This window comes from Pimephales promelas, chromosome 6 (genome assembly GCF_988280905.1).
Source record: "Pimephales promelas chromosome 6, fPimPro1.hap1.1, whole genome shotgun sequence".
Taxonomy (NCBI): domain Eukaryota; kingdom Metazoa; phylum Chordata; class Actinopteri; order Cypriniformes; family Leuciscidae; genus Pimephales; species Pimephales promelas.
Genome location: NC_142774.1, coordinates 26,164,678 through 26,188,839, shown reverse-complemented (window position 1 = coordinate 26,188,839; position 24,162 = coordinate 26,164,678). Strand labels below are relative to the sequence as shown.

Genomic DNA, 24,162 nt, shown 5'->3' with positions numbered 1-24,162 from the left:
CCTCATAAGAAAGGATTCTGTACTTAGAACCATCTATCCTTGAGTGTAGTAGAGTTCCCAATTGTACTGTGACCTCGATTGGGCCATCATTGCCTACAGCAGTGGGTGTTTCCAAGTTTAGAAAGTGATTTGGTGGAAATGCTCATGACTGATGTCTTTTCCTTGCCGGGAGCTGCTCCATTGGTCCTGGGCTCCTCTTTCCAATATTGGATTGCCACAACGCATTCCAGAAAAGTTTCTAAAACAATCCCCTTTCTCAAAAGGCACAAATGTCAAACAACGCTCAGATTATACCCCTTTCTTCAACATCGACAAAAGCTACACAGAAACTTCATCAACGACACAGAGTTGACGTCCAACGAAAAAGTCCCGCACCTACCCACAAATGATAACGTGGGCATTTCAGACACTTGACGTTGATTGCATTCTTTGAAAACTTGCAATGCCTGACATCACTTTAAGCACATATCCAATGCACTCTTTAACATTACACCCATTTTTTGCAACTGCTTCTTATACAACACAGATTCATGCATCATTGCAAATGGTTCTGCCTTTCAATAAAATTTTCTGCATGTGACCTACAGATGCAAAAACAAAGAAAAACCAAAAGAGGACTTCCATGCAACACCACTCAGAACATACTCCTTTCTTCAATATTGCAAAAAGCAACACTGAACGTTCATCGACGACACAGAGCTCACAACCAAAGTCGCCGATCTGTGCCCAATTCACGCTCAGGAAGGAGCATCATGACTCATCATCGTGGGTTGGGAGACAAACACTTTCGAAACACATTTCCAAGCAAAGAACTATAGAAATGATCCCTGAAAATATAGTCTTAACGGTTTATGTTAACTCAATCGGCATTCCATTCTGCTGCACCTCTCCTCTGAAAGGGTTTTGCCTATTTGAATTTTGTGGGCTTTAAAGTTTACTTGACAATGACATATATCGGAGCCAAAAGCAGAAAGGACTTCCAAAATCTCTTTGAAGCCTACTGTTACTGTTAAGATATGTGGAATGTCATACTTTTTTGTAAGCTTAGCTACCCGTGTCATGCTTTCTAGTTAATATTTGTTGAAGCTAAATGAAGAAAATCTTTAATAAGAAAAGTTATGTAGATAAAAAGGAAAAGATGTTCCAAGTCTGTTTCTGTCTTCTTACTCTTCAGCCGGTTTCTCTCTTGGCCAACGTGTGCTTCAGCACTTCATAAGAAAGGATTCTGTACTCAGAACCATCTATCCTTGAGTGTAGTAGAGTTCCCAATTGTACGGTGACCTCGATTGGGCCATCATTGCCTACAGCAGTGGGTGGTTCCAAGTTTAGAAAGTGATTTGGTGGAAATGCTCATGATTGATGTCTTTTCCTAGCCGGGAGCTGCTCCATTGGTCCTGGGCTCCTCTTTCCAATATTGGATTGCCACAACGCATTCCAGAAAAGTTTCTAAAACAATCCCCTTTCTCAAAAGGCACAAAAGTCAAACAACGCTCAGATTTTACCCCTTTCTTCAACATCGACAAAAGCTACACAGAAACTTCATCAACGACACAGAGTTGACGTCCAACGAAAAAGTCCCGCACCTACCCACAAATGATAACGTGGGCATTTCAGCCACTTGACGTTGATTGCATTCTTTGAAAACTTGCAATGGCTGACATCACTTTAAGCACATATCCAATGCACTCTTTAACATTACACCCATTTTTTGCAACTGCTTCTTATTCAACACAAATTCATGCATCATTGCAAAATTTTCTGCATGTGACCTACAGATGCAAAAACAAAGAAAAACCAAAACAGGACTTCAATGCCCAACACCACTCAGAACATACTCCTTTCTTCAATATTGCAAAAAGCAACACAGAACGTTCATCAAAGACACAAAGCTCACAACCAAATTCGCCGATCTGTGCCCAATTCACGCTCAGAAAGGAGCATCATGACTCATCATCGTGGGTTGGGAGACAAACACTTTCGAAACACATTTCCAAGCAAAGAACTATAGAAATGATCCCTGAAAATTTAGTCTTAAAGGTTTAGGGGTAACTCAATCGGCATTCTATTCTGCTGCACCTCTCCTCTGAAAGGGTTTTGCCTATTTGAATTTTGTGGGCTTTAAAGTTTACTTGACAATGACATATATCGGAGCCAAAAGCAGAAAGGACTTCCAAAATCTCTTTGAAGCCTACTGTTACTGTTAAGATATGTGGAATGTCATACTTTTTTGTAAGCTTAGCTACCTGTGTCATGCTTTCTAGTTAATATTTGTTGAAGCTAAATGAAGAAAATCTTTGATAAGAAAAGTTATGTAGATAAAAAGGAAAAGATGTTCCAAGTCTGTTTCTGTCTTCTTACTCTTCAGCCGGTTTCTCTCTTGGCCAACGTGTGCTTCAGCACCTCATAAGAAAGGATTCTGTACTCAGAACCATCTATCCTTGAGTGTAGTAGAGTTCCCAATTGTACGGTGACCTCGATTGGGCATTCATTGCCTACAGCAGTGGGTGGTTCCAAGTTTAGAAATTGATTTGGTGGAAATGCTCATGACTGACGTCTTTTCCTAGCCGGGAGCTGCTCCATTGGTCCTGGGCTCCTCTTTTCAATATTGGATTGCCACAACGCATTCCAGAAAAGTTTCTAAAACAATCCCCTTTCTCAAAAGGCACAAATGTCAAACAACGCTCAGATTTTACCCCTTTCTTCAACATCGACAAAAGCTACACAGAAACTTCATCAACGACACAGAGTTGACGTCCAACGAAAAAGTCCCGCACCTACCCACAAATGATAACGTGGGCATTTTAGACACTTGACGTTGATTGCATTCTTTAAAAACGTGCAATGGCTGACATCACTTTAAGCACATATCCAATGCACTCTTTACCATAACACCCATTTTTTGCAACTGCTTCTTATACAGCACACATTCATGCATCATTGCAAACGGTTCTGCATGTGACCTACAGATGCAAAAACAAAGAAAAACAAAAACAGGACTTCAATGCCCAACACCACTCAGAACATACTCCTTTCTTCAATATTGCAAAAAGCAACACAGAACGTTCATCAACGACACAGAGCTCACAACCAAAGACGCCGACCTGTGCCCAATTCACGCTCAGGAAGGAGCATCATGACTCATCATCGTGGGTTGGGAGACAAACACTTTCGAAACACATTTCCAAGCAAAGAACTATAGAAATGATCCCTGAAAATATAGTCTTAAAGGTTTAGGGGTAACTCAATCGGCATTCTATTCTGCTGCACCTCTCCTCTGAAAGGGTTTACCTATTTGAATTTTGTGGGCTTTAAAGTTTACTTGACAATGACATATATCGGAGCCAAAAGCAGAAAGGACTTCCAAAATCTCTTTGAAGCCTACTGTTACTGTTAAGATATGTGGAACGTCATACTTTTTTGTAAGCTTAGCTACCCGTGTCATGCTTTGTAGTTAATATTTGTTGAAGCTAAATGTAGAAAATCTTTGAAAAGAAAAGTTATGTAGATAAAAAGGAAAAGATGTTCCAAGTCTGTTTCTGTCTTCTTACTCTTCAGCCGGTTTCTCTCTTGGCCAACGTGTGCTTCAGCACCTCATAAGAAAGGATTCTGTACTTAGAACCATCTATCCTTGAGTGTAGTAGAGTTCCCAATTGTACTGTGATTTTGATTGGGCCATCATTGCCTACAGCAGTGGGTGGTTCCAAGTTTAGAAAGTGATTTGCTGGAAATACTCATGACTGATGTCTTTTCCTAGCCGGGAGCTGCTCCATTGGTCCTGGGCTCCTCTTTCCAATATTGGATTGCCACAACGCATTCCAGAAAAGTTTCTAAAACAATCCCCTTTCTCAAAAGGCACAAATGTCAAACAACGCTCAGATTATACCCCTTTCTTCAACATCGACAAAAGCTACACAGAAACTTCATCAACGACACAGAGTTGACGTCCAACGAAAAAGTCCCGCACCTACCCACAAATGATGACGTGGGCATTTCAGACACTTGACGTTGATTACATTCTTTGAAAACTTGCAATGCCTGACATCACTTTAAGCACATATCCAATGCACTCTTTAACATTACACCCATTTTTTGCAACTGCTTCTTATACAACACAGATTCATGCATCATTGCAAATGGTTCTGCCTTTCAATAAAATTTTCTGCATGTGACCTACAGATGCAAAAACAAAGAAAAACCAAAAGAGGACTTCAATGCCCAACACCACTCAGAACATACTCCTTTCTTCAATATTGCACAAAGCAACACTGAACGTTCATCAACGACACAGAGCTCTTAACCAAAGTCGCCGATCTGTGCCCAATTCACGCTCAGGAAGGAGCATCATGACTCATCATCGTGGGTTGGGAGACAAACACTTTCGAAACACATTTCCAAGCAAAGAACTATAGAAATGATCCCTGAAAATATAGTCTTAACGGTTTATGTTAACTCAATCGGCATTCCATTCTGCTGCACCTCTCCTCTGAAAGGGTTTTGCCTATTTGAATTTTGTGGGCTTTAAAGTTTACTTGACAATGACATATATCGGAGCCAAAAGCAGAAAGGACTTCCAAAATCTCTTTGAAGCCTACTGTTACTGTTAAGATATGTGGAATGTCATACTTTTTTGTAAGCTTAGCTACCCGTGTCATGCTTTCTAGTTAATATTTGTTAAAGCTAAATGAAGAAAATCTTTGATAAGAAAAGTTATGTAGATAAAAAGGAAAAGATGTTCCAAGTCTGTTTCTGTCTTCTTACTCTTCAGCCGGTTTCTCTCTTGGCCAACGTGTGCTTCAGCACCTCATAAGAAAGGATTCTGTACTCAGAACCATCTATCCTTGAGTGTAGTAGAGTTCCCAATTGTACGGTGACCTCGATTGGGCCATCATTGCCTACAGCAGTGGGTGTTTCCAAGTTTAGAAATTGATTTGGTGGAAATGCTCATGACTGATGTCTTTTCCTAGCCGGGAGCTGCTCCATTGGTCCTGGGCTCCTCTTTTCAATATTGGATTGCCACAACGCATTCCAGAAAAGTTTCTAAAACAATCCCCTTTCTCAAAAGGCACAAATGTCAAACAACGCTCAGATTTTACCCCTTTCTTCAACATCGACAAAAGCTACACAGAAACTTCATCAACGACACAGAGTTGACGTCCAACGAAAAAGTCCCGCACCTACCCACAAATGATAACGTGGGCATTTCAGACACTTGACGTTGATTGCATTCTTTAAAAACGTGCAATGGCTGACATCACTTTAAGCACATATCCAATGCACTCTTTACCATAACACCCATTTTTTGCAACTGCTTCTTATACAACACACATTCATGCATCATTGCAAACGGTTCTGCATGTGACCTACAGATGCAAAAACAAAGAAAAACAAAAACAGGACTTCAATGCCCAACACCACTCAGAACATACTCCTTTCTTCAATATTGCAAAAAGCAACACAGAACGTTCATCAACGACACAGAGCTCACAACCAAAGACGCCGATCTGTGCCCAATTCACGCTCAGGAAGGAGCATCATGACTCATCATCGTGGGTTGGGAGACAAACACTTTCGAAACACATTTCCAAGCAAAGAACTATAGAAATGATCCCTGAAAATATAGTCTTAAAGGTTTATGGTAACTCAATCGGCATTCTATTCTGCTGCACCTCTCCTCTGAAAGGGTTTTGCCTATTTGAATTTTGTGGGCTTTAAAGTTTACTTGACAATGACATATATCGGAGCCAAAAGCAGAAAGGACTTCCAAAATCTCTTTGAAGCCTACTGTTACTGTTAAGATATGTGGAATGTCATACTTTTTTGTAAGCTTAGCTACCCGTGTCATGCTTTGTAGTTAATATTTGTTGAAGCTAAATGTAGAAAATCTTTGAAAAGAAAAGTTATGTAGATCAAAAAGAAAAGATGTTCCAAGTCTGTTTCTGTCTTCTTACTCTTCAGCCGGTTTCTCTCTTGGCCAACGTGTGCTTCAGCACCTCATAAGAAAGGATTCTGTACTTAGAACCATCTATCCTTGAGTGTAGTAGAGTTCCCAATTGTACTGTGACCTCGATTGGGCCATCATTGCCTACAGCAGTGGGTGTTTCCAAGTTTAGAAAGTGATTTGGTGGAAATGCTCATGACTGATGTCTTTTCCTTGCCGGGAGCTGCTCCATTGGTCCTGGGCTCCTCTTTCCAATATTGGATTGCCACAACGCATTCCAGAAAAGTTTCTAAAACAATCCCCTTTCTCAAAAGGCACAAATGTCAAACAACGCTCAGATTATACCCCTTTCTTCAACATCGACAAAAGCTACACAGAAACTTCATCAACGACACAGAGTTGACGTCCAACGAAAAAGTCCCGCACCTACCCACAAATGATAACGTGGGCATTTCAGACACTTGACGTTGATTGCATTCTTTAAAAACGTGCAATGGCTGTCATCACTTTAAGCACATATCCAATGCACTCTTTACCATAACACCCATTTTTTGCAACTGCTTCTTATACAACACAAATTCATGCATCATTGCAAAATTTTCTGCATGTGACCTACAGATGCAAAAACAAAGAAAAACCAAAACAGGACTTCAATGCCCAACACCACTCAGAACATACTCCTTTCTTCAATATTGCAAAAAGCAACACAGAACGTTCATCAAAGACACAGAGCTCACAACCAAATTCGCTGATCTGTGCCCAATTCACGCTCAGAAAGGAGCATCATGACTCATCATCGTGGGTTGGGAGACAAACACTTTCGAAACACATTTCCAAGCAAAGAACTATAGAAATGATCCCTGAAAATATAGTCTTAACGGTTTATGTTAACTCAATCGGCATTCCATTCTGCTGCACCTCTCCTCTGAAAGAGTTTTGCCTATTTTAATTTTGTGGGCTTTAAAGTTTACTTGACAATGACATATATCGGAGCCAAAAGCAGAAAGGACTTCCAAAATCTCTTTGAAGCCTACTGTTACTGTTAAGATATGTGGAATGTCATACTTTTTTGTAAGCTTAGCTACCCGTGTCATGCTTTCTAGTTAATATTTGTTGAAGCTAAATGAAGAAAATCTTTGATAAGAAAAGTTATGTAGATAAAAAGGAAAAGATGTTCCAAGTCTGTTTCTGTCTTCTTACTCTTCAGTCGGTTTCTCTCTTGGCCAACGTGTGCTTCAGCACCTCATAAGAAAGGATTCTGTACTCAGAACCATCTATCCTTGAGTGTAGTAGAGTTCCCAATTGTACTGTGACCTCGATTGGGCCATCATTGCCTACAGCAGTGGGTGGTTCCAAGTTTAGAAATTGATTTGGTGGAAATGCTCATGACTGATGTCTTTTCCTAGCCGGGAGCTGCTCCATTGGTCCGGGGCTCCTCTTTTCAATATTGGATTGCCACAACGCATTCCAGAAAAGTTTCTAAAACAATCCCCTTTCTCAAAAGGCACAAATGTCAAACAACGCTCAGATTTTACCCCTTTCTTCAACATCGACAAAAGCTACACAGAAACTTCATCAACGACACAGAGTTGACGTCCAACGAAAAAGTCCCGCACCTACCCACAAATGATAACGTGGGCATTTCAGACACTTGACGTTGATTGCATTCTTTGAAAACTTGCAATGCCTGACATCACTTTAAGCACATATCCAATGCACTCTATAACATTACACCCATTTTTTGCAACTGCTTCTTATACAACACAGATTCATGCATCATTGCAAATGGTTCTGCCTTTCAATACAATTTTCTGCATGTGACCTACAGATGCAAAAACAAAGAAAAACCAAAAGAGGACTTCCATGCCCAACACCACTCAGAACATACTCCTTCCGTCAATATTGCAAAAAGCAATACTGAACGTTCATCAACGACACAGAGCTCACAACCAAAGTTGCCGATCTGTGCCCAATTCACGCTCAGGAAGGAGCATCATGACTCATCATCGTGGGTTGGGAGACAAACCCTTTCGAAACACATTTCCAAGCAAAGAACTATAGAAATGATCCCTGAAAATATAGTCTTAACGGTTTATGTTAACTCAATCGGCATTCCATTCTGCTGCACCTCTCCTCTGAAAGGGTTTTGCCTATTTGAATTTTGTGGGCTTTAAAGTTTACTTGACAATGACATATATCGGAGCCAAAAGCAGAAAGGACTTCCAAAATCTCTTTGAAGCCTACTGTTACTGTTAAGATATGTGGAATGTCATACTTTTTTGTAAGCTTAGCTACCCGTGTCATGCTTTGTAGTTAATATTTGTTGAAGCTAAATGTAGAAAATCTTTGAAAAGAAAAGTTATGTAGATTAAAAAGAAAAGATGTTCCAAGTCTGTTTCTGTCTTCTTACTCTTCAGCCGGTTTCTCTCTTGGCCAACGTGTGCTTCAGCACCTCATAAGAAAGGATTCTGTACTTAGAACCATCTATCCTTGAGTGTAGTAGAGTTCCCAATTGTACTGTGACCTCGATTGGGCCATCATTGCCTACAGCAGTGGGTGTTTCCAAGTTTAGAAAGTGATTTGGTGGAAATGCTCATGACTGATGTCTTTTCCTTGCCGGGAGCTGCTCCATTGGTCCTGGGCTCCTCTTTCCAATATTGGATTGCCACAACGCATTCCAGAAAAGTTTCTAAAACAATCCCCTTTCTCAAAAGGCACAAATGTCAAACAACGCTCAGATTATACCCCTTTCTTCAACATCGACAAAAGCTACACAGAAACTTCATCAACGACACAGAGTTGACGTCCAACGAAAAAGTCCCGCACCTACCCACAAATGATAACGTGGGCATTTCAGACACTTGACGTTGATTGCATTCTTTGAAAACTTGCAATGCCTGACATCACTTTAAGCACATATCCAATGCACTCTTTAACATTACACCCATTTTTTGCAACTGCTTCTTATACAACACAGATTCATGCATCATTGCAAATGGTTCTGCCTTTCAATAAAATTTTCTGCATGTGACCTACAGATGCAAAAACAAAGAAAAACCAAAAGAGGGCTTCCATGCCCAACACCACTCAGAACATACTCCTTTCTTCAATATTGCAAAAAGCAACACTGAACGTTCATCAACGACACAGAGCTCACAACCAAAGTCGCCGATCTGTGCCCAATTCACGCTCAGGAAGGAGCATCATGACTCATCATCGTGGGTTGGGAGACAAACACTTTCGAAACACATTTCCAAGCAAAGAACTATAGAAATGATCCCTGAAAATATAGTCTTAACGGTTTATGTTAACTCAATCGGCATTCCATTCTGCTGCACCTCTCCTCTGAAAGGGTTTTGCCTATTTGAATTTTGTGGGCTTTAAAGTTTACTTGACAATGACATATATCGGAGCCAAAAGCAGAAAGGACTTCCAAAATCTCTTTGAAGCCTACTGTTACTGTTAAGATATGTGGAATGTCATACTTTTTTGTAAGCTTAGCTACCCGTGTCATGCTTTGTAGTTAATATTTGTTGAAGCTAAATGTAGAAAATCTTTGAAAAGAAAAGTTATGTAGATTAAAAAGAAAAGATGTTCCAAGTCTGTTTCTGTCTTCTTACTCTTCAGCCGGTTTCTCTCTTGGCCAACGTGTGCTTCAGCACCTCATAAGAAAAGATTCTGTACTTAGAACCATCTATCCTTGAGTGTAGTAGAGTTCCCAATTGTACTGTAACCTCGATTGGGCCATCATTGCCTACAGCAGTGGGTGTTTCCAAGTTTAGAAAGTGATTTGGTGGAAATGCTCATGACTGATGTCTTTTCCTTGCCGGGAGCTGCTCCATTGGTCCTGGGCTCCTCTTTCCAATACTGGATTGCCACAACGCATTCCAGAAAAGTTTCTAAAACAATCCCCTTTCTCAAAAGGCACAAATGTTAAACAACGCTCAGATTATACCCCTTTCTTCAACATCGACAAAAGCTACACAGAAACTTCATCAACGACACAGAGTTGACGTCCAACGAAAAAGTCCCGCACCTACCCACAAATGATAACGTGGGCATTTCAGACACTTGACGTTGATTGCATTCTTTGAAAACTTGCAATGCCTGACATCACTTTAAGCACATATCCAATGCACTCTTTAACATTACACCCATTTTTTGCAACTGCTTCTTATACAACACAGATTCATGCATCATTGCAAATGGTTCTGCCTTTCAATAAAATTTTCTGCATGTGACCTACAGATGCAAAAACAAAGAAAAACAAAAACAGGACTTCAATGCCCAACACCACTCAGAACATACTCCTTTCTTCAATATTGCAAAAAGCAACACAGAACGTTCATCAACGACACAGAGCTCACAACCAAAGACGCCGATCTGTGCCCAATTCACGCTCAGGAAGGAGCATCATGACTCATCATCGTGGGTTGGGAGACAAACACTTTCGAAACACATTTCCAAGCAAAGAACTATAGAAAGGATCCCTGAAAATATAGTCTTAAAGGTTTATGTTAACTCAATCGGCATTCCATTCTGCTGCACCTCTCCTCTGAAAGGGTTTTGCCTATTTGAATTTTGTGGGCTTTAAAGTTTACTTGACAATGACATATATCGGAGCCAAAAGCAGAAAGGACTTCCAAAATCTCTTTGAAGCCTACTGTTACTGTTAAGATATGTGGAATGTCATACTTTTTTGTAAGCTTAGCTACCCGTGTCATGCTTTGTAGTTAATATTTGTTGAAGCTAAATGTAGAAAATCTTTGAAAAGAAAAGTTATGTAGATTAAAAAGAAAAGATGTTCCAAGTCTGTTTCTGTCTTCTTACTCTTCAGCCGGTTTCTCTCTTGGCCAACGTGTGCTTCAGCACCTCATAAGAAAAGATTCTGTACTTAGAACCATCTATCCTTGAGTGTAGTAGAGTTCCCAATTGTACTGTAACCTCGATTGGGCCATCATTGCCTACAGCAGTGGGTGTTTCCAAGTTTAGAAAGTGATTTGGTGGAAATGCTCATGACTGATGTCTTTTCCTTGCCGGGAGCTGCTCCATTGGTCCTGGGCTCCTCTTTCCAATACTGGATTGCCACAACGCATTCCAGAAAAGTTTCTAAAACAATCCCCTTTCTCAAAAGGCACAAATGTTAAACAACGCTCAGATTATACCCCTTTCTTCAACATCGACAAAAGCTACACAGAAACTTCATCAACGACACAGAGTTGACGTCCAACGAAAAAGTCCCGCACCTACCCACAAATGATAACGTGGGCATTTCAGACACTTGACGTTGATTGCATTCTTTGAAAACTTGCAATGCCTGACATCACTTTAAGCACATATCCAATGCACTCTTTAACATTACACCCATTTTTTGCAACTGCTTCTTATTCAACACAGATTCATGCATCATTGCAAATGGTTCTGCCTTTCAATAAAATTTTCTGCATGTGACCTACAGATGCAAAAACAAAGAAAAACCAAAAGAGGACTTCCATGCCCAACACCACTCAGAACATACTCCTTTCTTCAATATTGCAAAAAGCAACACTGAACGTTCATCAACGACACAGAGCTCACAACCAAAGTCGCCGATCTGTGCCCAATTCACGCTCAGGAAGGAGCATCATGACTCATCATCGTGGGTTGGGAGACAAACACTTTCGAAACACATTTCCAAGCAAAGAACTATAGAAATGATCCCCGAAAATATAGTCTTAACGGTTTATGTTAACTCAATCGGCATTCCATTCTGCTGCACCTCTCCTCTGAAAGGGTTTTGCCTATTTGAATTTTGTGGGCTTTAAAGTTTACTTGACAATGACATATATCGGAGCCAAAAGCAGAAAGGACTTCCAAAATCTCTTTGAAGCCTACTGTTACTGTTAAGATATGTGGAATGTCATACTTTTTTGTAAGCTTAGCTACCCGTGTCATGCTTTGTAGTTAATATTTGTTGAAGCTAAATGTAGAAAATCTTTGAAAAGAAAAGTTATGTAGATCAAAAAGAAAAGATGTTCCAAGTCTGTTTCTGTCTTCTTACTCTTCAGCCGGTTTCTCTCTTGGCCAACGTGTGCTTCAGCACCTCATAAGAAAGGATTCTGTACTTAGAACCATCTATCCTTGAGTGTAGTAGAGTTCCCAATTGTACTGTGACCTCGATTGGGCCATCATTGCCTACAGCAGTGGGTGTTTCCAAGTTTAGAAAGTGATTTGGTGGAAATGCTCATGACTGATGTCTTTTCCTTGCCGGGAGCTGCTCCATTGGTCCTGGGCTCCTCTTTCCAATATTGGATTGCCACAACGCATTCCAGAAAAGTTTCTAAAACAATCCCCTTTCTCAAAAGGCACAAATGTCAAACAACGCTCAGATTATACCCCTTTCTTCAACATCGACAAAAGCTACACAGAAACTTCATCAACGACACAGAGTTGACGTCCAACGAAAAAGTCCCGCACCTACCCACAAATGATAACGTGGGCATTTCAGACACTTGACGTTGATTGCATTCTTTGAAAACTTGCAATGCCTGACATCACTTTAAGCACATATCCAATGCACACTTTAACATTACACCCATTTTTTGCAACTGCTTCTTATACAACACAGATTCATGCATCATTGCAAATGGTTCTGCCTTTCAATAAAATTTTCTGCATGTGACCTACAGATGCAAAAACAAAGAAAAACCAAAAGAGGACTTCCATGCCCAACACCACTCAGAACATACTCCTTTCTTCAATATTGCAAAAAGCAACACTGAACGTTCATCAACGACACAGAGCTCACAACCAAAGTCGCCGATCTATGCCCAATTCACGCTCAGGAAGGAGCATCATGACTCATCATCGTGGGTTGGGAGACAAACACTTTCGAAACACATTTCCAAGCAAAGAACTATAGAAATGATCCCTGAAAATATAGTCTTAACGGTTTATGTTAACTCAATCGGCATTCCATTCTGCTGCACCTCTCCTCTGAAAGGGTTTTGCCTATTTGAATTTTGTGGGCTTTAAAGTTTACTTGACAATGACATATATCGGAGCCAAAAGCAGAAAGGACTTCCAAAATCTCTTTGAAGCCTACTGTTACTGTTAAGATATGTGGAATGTCATACTTTTTTGTAAGCTTAGCTACCCGTGTCATGCTTTCTAGTTAATATTTGTTGAAGCTAAATGAAGAAAATCTTTAATAAGAAAAGTTATGTAGATAAAAAGGAAAAGATGTTCCAAGTCTGTTTCTGTCTTCTTACTCTTCAGCCGGTTTCTCTCTTGGCCAACGTGTGCTTCAGCACTTCATAAGAAAGGATTCTGTACTCAGAACCATCTATCCTTGAGTGTAGTAGAGTTCCCAATTGTACGGTGACCTCGATTGGGCCATCATTGCCTACAGCAGTGGGTGGTTCCAAGTTTAGAAAGTGATTTGGTGGAAATGCTCATGATTGATGTCTTTTCCTAGCCGGGAGCTGCTCCATTGGTCCTGGGCTCCTCTTTCCAATATTGGATTGCCCCAACGCATTCCAGAAAAGTTTCTAAAACAATCCCCTTTCTCATAAGACACGAATGTCAAACAACGCTCAGATTTTACCCCTTTCTTCAACATCGACAAAAGCTACACAGAAACTTCATCAACGACACAGAGTTGACGTCCAACGAAAAAGTCCCGCACCTACCCACAAATGATAACGTGGGCATTTTAGACACTTGACGTTGATTGCATTCTTTGAAAACTTGCAATGCCTGACATCACTTTAAGCACATATCCAATGCACTCTTTAACATTACACCCATTTTTTGCAACTGCTTCTTATACAACACAGATTCATGCATCATTGCAAATGGTTCTGCCTTTCAATAAAATTTTCTGCATGTGACCTACAGATGCAAAAACAAAGAAAAACAAAAACAGGACTTCAATGCCCAACACCACTCAGAACATACTCCTTTCTTCAATATTGCAAAAAGCAACACAGAACGTTCATCAACGACACAGAGCTCACAACCAAAGACGCCGATCTGTGCCCAATTCACGCTCAGGAAGGAGCATCATGACTCATCACCGTGGGTTGGGAGACAAACACTTTCGAAACACATTTCCAAGCAAAGAACTATAGAAAGGATCCCTGAAAATATAGTCTTAAAGGTTTATGGTAACTCAATCGGCATTCTATTCTGCTGCACCTCTCCTCTGAAAGGGTTTTGCCTATTTGAATTTTGTGGGCTTTAAAGTTTACTTGACAATGACATATATCGGAGCCAAAAGCAGAAAGGACTTCCAAAATCTCTTTGAAGCCTACTGTTACTGTTAAGATATGTGGAATGTCATACTTTTTTGTAAGCTTAGCTACCCGTGTCATGCTTTGTAGTTAATATTTGTTGAAGCTAAATGTAGAAAATCTTTGAAAAGAAAAGTTATGTAGATTAAAAAGAAAAGATGTTCCAAGTCTGTTTCTGTCTTCTTACTCTTCAGCCGGTTTCTCTCTTGGCCAACGTGTGCTTCAGCACCTCATAAGAAAAGATTCTGTACTTAGAACCATCTATCCTTGAGTGTAGTAGAGTTCCCAATTGTACTGTAACCTCGATTGGGCCATCATTGCCTACAGCAGTGGGTGTTTCCAAGTTTAGAAAGTGATTTGGTGGAAATGCTCATGACTGATGTCTTTTCCTTGCCGGGAGCTGCTCCATTGGTCCTGGGCTCCTCTTTCCAATACTGGATTGCCACAACGCATTCCAGAAAAGTTTCTAAAACAATCCCCTTTCTCAAAAGGCACAAATGTTAAACAACGCTCAGATTATACCCCTTTCTTCAACATCGACAAAAGCTACACAGAAACTTCATCAACGACACAGAGTTGACGTCCAACGAAAAAGTCCCGCACCTACCCACAAATGATAACGTGGGCATTTCAGACACTTGACGTTGATTGCATTCTTTGAAAACTTGCAATGCCTGACATCACTTTAAGCACATATCCAATGCACTCTTTAACATTACACCCATTTTTTGCAACTGCTTCTTATACAACACAGATTCATGCATCATTGCAAATGGTTCTGCCTTTCAATAAAATTTTCTGCATGTGACCTACAGATGCAAAAACAAAGAAAAACCAAAAGAGGACTTCCATGCCCAACACCACTCAGAACATACTCCTTTCTTCAATATTGCAAAAAGCAACACTGAACGTTCATCAACGACACAGAGCTCACAACCAAAGTCGCCGATCTGTGCCCAATTCACGCTCAGGAAGGAGCATCATGACTCATCATCGTGGGTTGGGAGACAAACACTTTCGAAACACATTTCCAAGCAAAGAACTATAGAAAGGATCCCTGAAAATATAGTCTTAAAGGTTTATGGTAACTTAATCGGCATTCTATTCTGCTGCACCTCTCCTCTGAAAGGGTTTTGCCTATTTGAATTTTGTGGGCTTTAAAGTTTACTTGACAATGACATATATCGGAGCCAAAAGCAGAAAGGACTTCCAAAATCTCTTTGAAGCCTACTGTTACTGTTAAGATATGTGGAATGTCATACTTTTTTGTAAGCTTAGCTACCCGTGTCATGCTTTGTAGTTAATATTTGTTGAAGCTAAATGTAGAAAATCTTTGAAAAGAAAAGTTATGTAGATTAAAAAGAAAAGATGTTCCAAGTCTGTTTCTGTCTTCTTACTCTTCAGCCGGTTTCTCTCTTGGCCAACGTGTGCTTCAGCACCTCATAAGAAAGGATTCTGTACTTAGAACCATCTATCCTTGAGTGTAGTAGAGTTCCCAATTGTACTGTAACCTCGATTGGGCCATCATTGCCTACAGCAGTGGGTGTTTCCAAGTTTAGAAAGTGATTTGGTGGAAATGCTCATGACTGATGTCTTTTCCTTGCCGGGAGCTGCTCCATTGGTCCTGGGCTCCTCTTTCCAATATTGGATTGCCACAACGCATTCCAGAAAAGTTTCTAAAACAATCCCCTTTCTCAAAAGGCACAAATGTTAAACAACGCTCAGATTATACCCCTTTCTTCAACATCGACAAAAGCTACACAGAAACTTCATCAACGACACAGAGTTGACGTCCAACGAAAAAGTCCCGCACCTACCCACAAATGATAACGTGGGCATTTCAGACACTTGACGTTGATTGCATTCTTTGAAAACTTGCAATGCCTGACATCACTTTAAGCACATATCCAATGCACACTTTAACATTACACCCATTTTTTGCAACTGCTTCTTATACAACACAGATTCATGCATCATTGCAAATGGTTCTGCCTTTCAATAAAATTTTCTGCATGTGACCTACAGATGCAAAAACAAAGAAAAACCAAAAGAGGACTTCCATGCCCAACACCACTCAGAACATACTCCTTTCTTCAATATTGCAAAAAGCAACACTGAACGTTCATCAACGACACAGAGCTCACAACCAAAGTCGCCGATCTGTGCCCAATTCACGCTCAGGAAGGAGCATCATGACTCATCATCGTGGGTTGGGAGACAAACACTTTCGAAACACATTTCCAAGCAAAGAACTATAGAAATGATCCCTGAAAATATAGTCTTAACGGTTTATGTTAACTCAATCGGCATTCCATTCTGCTGCACCTCTCCTCTGAAAGGGTTTTGCCTATTTGAATTTTGTGGGCTTTAAAGTTTACTTGACAATGACATATATCGGAGCCAAAAGCAGAAAGGACTTCCAAAATCTCTTTGAAGCCTACTGTTACTGTTAAGATATGTGGAATGTCATACTTTTTTGTAAGCTTAGCTACCCGTGTCATGCTTTCTAGTTAATATTTGTTGAAGCTAAATGAAGAAAATCTTTAATAAGAAAAGTTATGTAGATAAAAAGGAAAAGATGTTCCAAGTCTGTTTCTGTCTTCTTACTCTTCAGCCGGTTTCTCTCTTGGCCAACGTGTGCTTCAGCACTTCATAAGAAAGGATTCTGTACTCAGAACCATCTATCCTTGAGTGTAGTAGAGTTCCCAATTGTACGGTGACCTCGATTGGGCCATCATTGCCTACAGCAGTGGGTGGTTCCAAGTTTAGAAAGTGATTTGGTGGAAATGCTCATGATTGATGTCTTTTCCTAGCCGGGAGCTGCTCCATTGGTCCTGGGCTCCTCTTTCCAATATTGGATTGCCCCAACGCATTCCAGAAAAGTTTCTAAAACAATCCCCTTTCTCAAAAGGCACAAATGTCAAACAACGCTCAGATTTTACCCCTTTCTTCAACATCGACAAAAGCTACACAGAAACTTCATCAACGACACAGAGTTGACGTCCAACGAAAAAGTCCCGCACCTACCCACAAATGATAACGTGGGCATTTTAGACACTTGACGTTGATTGCATTCTTTGAAAACTTGCAATGCCTGACATCACTTTAAGCACATATCCAATGCACTCTTTAACATTACACCCATTTTTTGCAACTGCTTCTTATACAACACAGATTCATGCATCATTGCAAATGGTTCTGCCTTTCAATAAAATTTTCTGCATGTGACCTACAGATGCAAAAACAAAGAAAAACAAAAACAGGACTTCAATGCCCAACACCACTCAGAACATACTCCTTTCTTCAATATTGCAAAAAGCAACACAGAACGTTCATCAACGACACAGAGCTCACAACCAAAGACGCCGATCTGTGCCCAATTCACGCTCAGGAAGGAGCATCATGACTCATCATCGTGGGTTGGGAGACAAACACTTTCGAAACACATTTCCAAGCAAAGAACTATAGAAAGGATCCCTGAAAATATAGTCTTAAAGGTTTATGGTAACTCAATCGGCATTCTATTCTGCTGCACCTCTCCTCTGAAAGGGTTTTGCCTATTTGAATTTTGTGGGCTTTAAAGTTTACTTGACAATGACATATATCGGAGCCAAAAGCAGAAAGGACTTCCAAAATCTCTTTGAAGCCTACTGTTACTGTTAAGATATGTGGAATGTCATACTTTTTTGTAAGCTTAGCTACCCGTGTCATGCTTTGTAGTTAATATTTGTTGAAGCTAAATGTAGAAAATCTTTGAAAAGAAAAGTTATGTAGATTAAAAAGAAAAGATGTTCCAAGTCTGTTTCTGTCTTCTTACTCTTCAGCCGGTTTCTCTCTTGGCCAACGTGTGCTTCAGCACCTCATAAGAAAAGATTCTGTACTTAGAACCATCTATCCTTGAGTGTAGTAGAGTTCCCAATTGTACTGTAACCTCGATTGGGCCATCATTGCCTACAGCAGTGGGTGTTTCCAAGTTTAGAAAGTGATTTGGTGGAAATGCTCATGACTGATGTCTTTTCCTTGCCGGGAGCTGCTCCATTGGTCCTGGGCTCCTCTTTCCAATACTGGATTGCCACAACGCATTCCAGAAAAGTTTCTAAAACAATCCCCTTTCTCAAAAGGCACAAATGTTAAACAACGCTCAGATTATACCCCTTTCTTCAACATCGACAAAAGCTACACAGAAACTTCATCAACGACACAGAGTTGACGTCCAACGAAAAAGTCCCGCACCTACCCACAAATGATAACGTGGGCATTTCAGACACTTGACGTTGATTGCATTCTTTGAAAACTTGCAATGCCTGACATCACTTTAAGCACATATCCAATGCACTCTTTAACATTACACCCATTTTTTGCAACTGCTTCTTATTCAACACAGATTCATGCATCATTGCAAATGGTTCTGCCTTTCAATAAAATTTTCTGCATGTGACCTACAGATGCAAAAACAAAGAAAAACCAAAAGAGGACTTCCATGCCCAACACCACTCAGAACATACTCCTTTCTTCAATATTGCAAAAAGCAACACTGAACGTTCATCAACGACACAGAGCTCACAACCAAAGTCGCCGATCTGTGCCCAATTCACGCTCAGGAAGGAGCATCATGACTCATCATCGTGGGTTGGGAGACAAACACTTTCGAAACACATTTCCAAGCAAAGAACTATAGAAATGATCCCCGAAAATATAGTCTTAACGGTTTATGTTAACTCAATCGGCATTCCATTCTGCTGCACCTCTCCTCTGAAAGGGTTTTGCCTATTTGAATTTTGTGGGCTTTAAAGTTTACTTGACAATGACATATATCGGAGCCAAAAGCAGAAAGGACTTCCAAAATCTCTTTGAAGCCTACTGTTACTGTTAAGATATGTGGAATGTCATACTTTTTTGTAAGCTTAGCTACCCGTGTCATGCTTTGTAGTTAATATTTGTTGAAGCTAAATGTAGAAAATCTTTGAAAAGAAAAGTTATGTAGATCAAAAAGAAAAGATGTTCCAAGTCTGTTTCTGTCTTCTTACTCTTCAGCCGGTTTCTCTCTTGGCCAACGTGTGCTTCAGCACCTCATAAGAAAGGATTCTGTACTTAGAACCATCTATCCTTGAGTGTAGTAGAGTTCCCAATTGTACTGTGACCTCGATTGGGCCATCATTGCCTACAGCAGTGGGTGTTTCCAAGTTTAGAAAGTGATTTGGTGGAAATGCTCATGACTGATGTCTTTTCCTTGCCGGGAGCTGCTCCATTGGTCCTGGGCTCCTCTTTCCAATATTGGATTGCCACAACGCATTCCAGAAAAGTTTCTAAAACAATCCCCTTTCTCAAAAGGCACAAATGTCAAACAACGCTCAGATTATACCCCTTTCTTCAACATCGACAAAAGCTACACAGAAACTTCATCAACGACACAGAGTTGACGTCCAACGAAAAAGTCCCGCACCTACCCACAAATGATAACGTGGGCATTTCAGACACTTGACGTTGATTGCATTCTTTGAAAACTTGCAATGCCTGACATCACTTTAAGCACATATCCAATGCACACTTTAACATTACACCCATTTTTTGCAACTGCTTCTTATACAACACAGATTCATGCATCATTGCAAATGGTTCTGCCTTTCAATAAAATTTTCTGCATGTGACCTACAGATGCAAAAACAAAGAAAAACCAAAAGAGGACTTCCATGCCCAACACCACTCAGAACATACTCCTTTCTTCAATATTGCAAAAAGCAACACTGAACGTTCATCAACGACACAGAGCTCACAACCAAAGTCGCCGATCTATGCCCAATTCACGCTCAGGAAGGAGCATCATGACTCATCATCGTGGGTTGGGAGACAAACACTTTCGAAACACATTTCCAAGCAAAGAACTATAGAAATGATCCCTGAAAATATAGTCTTAACGGTTTATGTTAACTCAATCGGCATTCCATTCTGCTGCACCTCTCCTCTGAAAGGGTTTTGCCTATTTGAATTTTGTGGGCTTTAAAGTTTACTTGACAATGACATATATCGGAGCCAAAAGCAGAAAGGACTTCCAAAATCTCTTTGAAGCCTACTGTTACTGTTAAGATATGTGGAATGTCATACTTTTTTGTAAGCTTAGCTACCCGTGTCATGCTTTCTAGTTAATATTTGTTGAAGCTAAATGAAGAAAATCTTTAATAAGAAAAGTTATGTAGATAAAAAGGAAAAGATGTTCCAAGTCTGTTTCTGTCTTCTTACTCTTCAGCCGGTTTCTCTCTTGGCCAACGTGTGCTTCAGCACTTCATAAGAAAGGATTCTGTACTCAGAACCATCTATCCTTGAGTGTAGTAGAGTTCCCAATTGTACGGTGACCTCGATTGGGCCATCATTGCCTACAGCAGTGGGTGGTTCCAAGTTTAGAAAGTGATTTGGTGGAAATGCTCATGATTGATGTCTTTTCCTAGCCGGGAGCTGCTCCATTGGTCCTGGGCTCCTCTTTCCAATATTGGATTGCCCCAACGCATTCCAGAAAAGTTTCTAAAACAATCCCCTTTCTCAAAAGGCACAAATGTCAAACAACGCTCAGATTTTACCCCTTTCTTCAACATCGACAAAAGCTACACAGAAACTTCATCAACGACACAGAGTTGACGTCCAACGAAAAAGTCCCGCACCTACCCACAAATGATAACGTGGGCATTTTAGACACTTGACGTTGATTGCATTCTTTGAAAACTTGCAATGCCTGACATCACTTTAAGCACATATCCAATGCACTCTTTAACATTACACCCATTTTTTGCAACTGCTTCTTATACAACACAGATTCATGCATCATTGCAAATGGTTCTGCCTTTCAATAAAATTTTCTGCATGTGACCTACAGATGCAAAAACAAAGAAAAACAAAAACAGGACTTCAATGCCCAACACCACTCAGAACATACTCCTTTCTTCAATATTGCAAAAAGCAACACAGAACGTTCATCAACGACACAGAGCTCACAACCAAAGACGCCGATCTGTGCCCAATTCACGCTCAGGAAGGAGCATCATGACTCATCATCGTGGGTTGGGAGACAAACACTTTCGAAACACATTTCCAAGCAAAGAACTATAGAAAGGATCCCTGAAAATATAGTCTTAAAGGTTTATGGTAACTCAATCGGCATTCTATTCTGCTGCACCTCTCCTCTGAAAGGGTTTTGCCTATTTGAATTTTGTGGGCTTTAAAGTTTACTTGACAATGACATATATCGGAGCCAAAAGCAGAAAGGACTTCCAAAATCTCTTTGAAGCCTACTGTTACTGTTAAGATATGTGGAATGTCATACTTTTTTGTAAGCTTAGCTACCCGTGTCATGCTTTGTAGTTAATATTTGTTGAAGCTAAATGTAGAAAATCTTTGAAAAGAAAAGTTATGTAGATTAAAAAGAAAAGATGTTCCAAGTCTGTTTCTGTCTTCTTACTCTTCAGCCGGTTTCTCTCTTGGCCAACGTGTGCTTCAGCACCTCATAAGAAAAGATTCTGTACTTAGAACCATCTATCCTTGAGTGTAGTAGAGTTCCCAATTGTACTGTAACCTCGATTGGGCCATCATTGCCTACAGCAGTGGGTGTTTCCAAGTTTAGAAAGTGATTTGGTGGAAATGCTCATGACTGATGTCTTTTCCTTGCCGGGAGCTGCTCCATTGGTCCTGGGCTCCTCTTTCCAATACTGGATTGCCACAACGCATTCCAGAAAAGTTTCTAAAACAATCCCCTTTCTCAAAAGGCACAAATGTTAAACAACGCTCAGATTATACCCCTTTCTTCAACATCGACAAAAGCTACACAGAAACTTCATCAACGACACAGAGTTGACGTCCAACGAAAAAGTCCCGCACCTACCCACAAATGATAACGTGGGCATTTCAGACACTTGACGTTGATTGCATTCTTTGAAAACTTGCAATGCCTGACATCACTTTAAGCACATATCCAATGCACTCTTTAACATTACACCCATTTTTTGCAACTGCTTCTTATACAACACAGATTCATGCATCATTGCAAATGGTTCTGCCTTTCAATAAAATTTTCTGCATGTGACCTACAGATGCAAAAACAAAGAAAAACAAAAACAGGACTTCAATGCCCAACACCACTCAGAACATACTCCTTTCTTCAATATTGCAAAAAGCAACACAGAACGTTCATCAACGACACAGAGCTCACAACCAAAGACGCCGATCTGTGCCCAATTCACGCTCAGGAAGGAGCATCATGACTCATCATCGTGGGTTGGGAGACAAACACTTTCGAAACACATTTCCAAGCAAAGAACTATAGAAAGGATCCCTGAAAATATAGTCTTAAAGGTTTATGGTAACTCAATCGGCATTCTATTCTGCTGCACCTCTCCTCTGAAAGGGTTTTGCCTATTTGAATTTTGTGGGCTTTAAAGTTTACTTGACAATGACATATATCGGAGCCAAAAGCAGAAAGGACTTCCAAAATCTCTTTGAAGCCTACTGTTACTGTTAAGATATGTGGAATGTCATACTTTTTTGTAAGCTTAGCTACCCGTGTCATGCTTTGTAGTTAATATTTGTTGAAGCTAAATGTAGAAAATCTTTGAAAAGAAAAGTTATGTAGATTAAAAAGAAAAGATGTTCCAAGTCTGTTTCTGTCTTCTTACTCTTCAGCCGGTTTCTCTCTTGGCCAACGTGTGCTTCAGCACCTCATAAGAAAAGATTCTGTACTTAGAACCATCTATCCTTGAGTGTAGTACAGTTCCCAATTGTACTGTAACCTCGATTGGGCCATCATTGCCTACAGCAGTGGGTGTTTCCAAGTTTAGAAAGTGATTTGGTGGAAATGCTCATGACTGATGTCTTTTCCTTGCCGGGAGCTGCTCCATTGGTCCTGGGCTCCTCTTTCCAATACTGGATTGCCACAACGCATTCCAGAAAAGTTTCTAAAACAATCCCCTTTCTCAAAAGGCACAAATGTTAAACAACGCTCAGATTATACCCCTTTCTTCAACATCGACAAAAGCTACACAGAAACTTCATCAACGACACAGAGTTGACGTCCAACGAAAAAGTCCCGCACCTACCCACAAATGATAACGTGGGCATTTCAGACACTTGACGTTGATTGCATTCTTTGAAAACTTGCAATGCCTGACATCACTTTAAGCACATATCCAATGCACTCTTTAACATTACACCCATTTTTTGCAACTGCTTCTTATTCAACACAGATTCATGCATCATTGCAAATGGTTCTGCCTTTCAATAAAATTTTCTGCATGTGACCTACAGATGCAAAAACAAAGAAAAACCAAAAGAGGACTTCCATGCCCAACACCACTCAGAACATACTCCTTTCTTCAATATTGCAAAAAGCAACACTGAACGTTCATCAACGACACAGAGCTCACAACCAAAGTCGCCGATCTGTGCCCAATTCACGCTCAGGAAGGAGCATCATGACTCATCATCGTGGGTTGGGAGACAAACACTTTCGAAACACATTTCCAAGCAAAGAACTATAGAAATGATCCCCGAAAATATAGTCTTAACGGTTTATGTTAACTCAATCGGCATTCCATTCTGCTGCACCTCTCCTCTGAAAGGGTTTTGCCTATTTGAATTTTGTGGGCTTTAAAGTTTACTTGACAATGACATATATCGGAGCCAAAAGCAGAAAGGACTTCCAAAATCTCTTTGAAGCCTACTGTTACTGTTAAGATATGTGGAATGTCATACTTTTTTGTAAGCTTAGCTACCCGTGTCATGCTTTGTAGTTAATATTTGTTGAAGCTAAATGTAGAAAATCTTTGAAAAGAAAAGTTATGTAGATCAAAAAGAAAAGATGTTCCAAGTCTGTTTCTGTCTTCTTACTCTTCAGCCGGTTTCTCTCTTGGCCAACGTGTGCTTCAGCACCTCATAAGAAAGGATTCTGTACTTAGAACCATCTATCCTTGA

The 24,162-nt window shown here is 40.3% G+C and overlaps 20 non-coding genes across 20 annotated transcripts; all 20 read right to left on the bottom strand.

Annotated features, from left to right (window-relative positions):
- Positions 1–629: 629 nt before the first annotated feature.
- LOC148978667 (small nucleolar RNA U3) lies at positions 630–843 on the bottom strand. Its single transcript, XR_016169068.1, has one exon. It is a non-coding gene; the product is annotated as a small nucleolar RNA U3 (small nucleolar RNA).
- Positions 844–1,819: 976 nt separating this feature from the next.
- LOC148978666 (small nucleolar RNA U3) lies at positions 1,820–2,033 on the bottom strand. Its single transcript, XR_016169178.1, has one exon. It is a non-coding gene; the product is annotated as a small nucleolar RNA U3 (small nucleolar RNA).
- Positions 2,034–3,010: 977 nt separating this feature from the next.
- On the bottom strand, positions 3,011–3,224 carry LOC148978665 (small nucleolar RNA U3). Its single transcript, XR_016169117.1, has one exon. It is a non-coding gene; the product is annotated as a small nucleolar RNA U3 (small nucleolar RNA).
- A 996-nt stretch (positions 3,225–4,220) lies between these two features.
- LOC148978664 (small nucleolar RNA U3) lies at positions 4,221–4,434 on the bottom strand. The gene has a single exon (XR_016169108.1). It is a non-coding gene; the product is annotated as a small nucleolar RNA U3 (small nucleolar RNA).
- A 976-nt stretch (positions 4,435–5,410) lies between these two features.
- On the bottom strand, positions 5,411–5,624 carry LOC148978663 (small nucleolar RNA U3). Its single transcript, XR_016169100.1, has one exon. It is a non-coding gene; the product is annotated as a small nucleolar RNA U3 (small nucleolar RNA).
- Positions 5,625–6,600: 976 nt separating this feature from the next.
- LOC148978662 (small nucleolar RNA U3) lies at positions 6,601–6,814 on the bottom strand. The gene has a single exon (XR_016169176.1). It is a non-coding gene; the product is annotated as a small nucleolar RNA U3 (small nucleolar RNA).
- A 996-nt stretch (positions 6,815–7,810) lies between these two features.
- LOC148978661 (small nucleolar RNA U3) lies at positions 7,811–8,024 on the bottom strand. Its single transcript, XR_016169172.1, has one exon. It is a non-coding gene; the product is annotated as a small nucleolar RNA U3 (small nucleolar RNA).
- Positions 8,025–9,020: 996 nt separating this feature from the next.
- Positions 9,021–9,234, bottom strand: LOC148978660 (small nucleolar RNA U3). Its single transcript, XR_016169057.1, has one exon. It is a non-coding gene; the product is annotated as a small nucleolar RNA U3 (small nucleolar RNA).
- Positions 9,235–10,230: 996 nt separating this feature from the next.
- LOC148978659 (small nucleolar RNA U3) lies at positions 10,231–10,444 on the bottom strand. The gene has a single exon (XR_016169133.1). It is a non-coding gene; the product is annotated as a small nucleolar RNA U3 (small nucleolar RNA).
- Positions 10,445–11,440: 996 nt separating this feature from the next.
- Positions 11,441–11,654, bottom strand: LOC148978658 (small nucleolar RNA U3). The gene has a single exon (XR_016169083.1). It is a non-coding gene; the product is annotated as a small nucleolar RNA U3 (small nucleolar RNA).
- A 996-nt stretch (positions 11,655–12,650) lies between these two features.
- LOC148978657 (small nucleolar RNA U3) lies at positions 12,651–12,864 on the bottom strand. The gene has a single exon (XR_016169188.1). It is a non-coding gene; the product is annotated as a small nucleolar RNA U3 (small nucleolar RNA).
- Positions 12,865–13,860: 996 nt separating this feature from the next.
- Positions 13,861–14,074, bottom strand: LOC148978656 (small nucleolar RNA U3). Its single transcript, XR_016169153.1, has one exon. It is a non-coding gene; the product is annotated as a small nucleolar RNA U3 (small nucleolar RNA).
- A 996-nt stretch (positions 14,075–15,070) lies between these two features.
- LOC148978655 (small nucleolar RNA U3) lies at positions 15,071–15,284 on the bottom strand. The gene has a single exon (XR_016169115.1). It is a non-coding gene; the product is annotated as a small nucleolar RNA U3 (small nucleolar RNA).
- Positions 15,285–16,280: 996 nt separating this feature from the next.
- Positions 16,281–16,494, bottom strand: LOC148978654 (small nucleolar RNA U3). The gene has a single exon (XR_016169056.1). It is a non-coding gene; the product is annotated as a small nucleolar RNA U3 (small nucleolar RNA).
- A 996-nt stretch (positions 16,495–17,490) lies between these two features.
- On the bottom strand, positions 17,491–17,704 carry LOC148978653 (small nucleolar RNA U3). The gene has a single exon (XR_016169132.1). It is a non-coding gene; the product is annotated as a small nucleolar RNA U3 (small nucleolar RNA).
- Positions 17,705–18,700: 996 nt separating this feature from the next.
- Positions 18,701–18,914, bottom strand: LOC148978652 (small nucleolar RNA U3). The gene has a single exon (XR_016169082.1). It is a non-coding gene; the product is annotated as a small nucleolar RNA U3 (small nucleolar RNA).
- Positions 18,915–19,910: 996 nt separating this feature from the next.
- LOC148978651 (small nucleolar RNA U3) lies at positions 19,911–20,124 on the bottom strand. The gene has a single exon (XR_016169187.1). It is a non-coding gene; the product is annotated as a small nucleolar RNA U3 (small nucleolar RNA).
- A 996-nt stretch (positions 20,125–21,120) lies between these two features.
- On the bottom strand, positions 21,121–21,334 carry LOC148978650 (small nucleolar RNA U3). The gene has a single exon (XR_016169131.1). It is a non-coding gene; the product is annotated as a small nucleolar RNA U3 (small nucleolar RNA).
- Positions 21,335–22,330: 996 nt separating this feature from the next.
- LOC148978649 (small nucleolar RNA U3) lies at positions 22,331–22,544 on the bottom strand. Its single transcript, XR_016169130.1, has one exon. It is a non-coding gene; the product is annotated as a small nucleolar RNA U3 (small nucleolar RNA).
- A 996-nt stretch (positions 22,545–23,540) lies between these two features.
- LOC148978648 (small nucleolar RNA U3) lies at positions 23,541–23,754 on the bottom strand. The gene has a single exon (XR_016169081.1). It is a non-coding gene; the product is annotated as a small nucleolar RNA U3 (small nucleolar RNA).
- Positions 23,755–24,162: the final 408 nt, after the last annotated feature.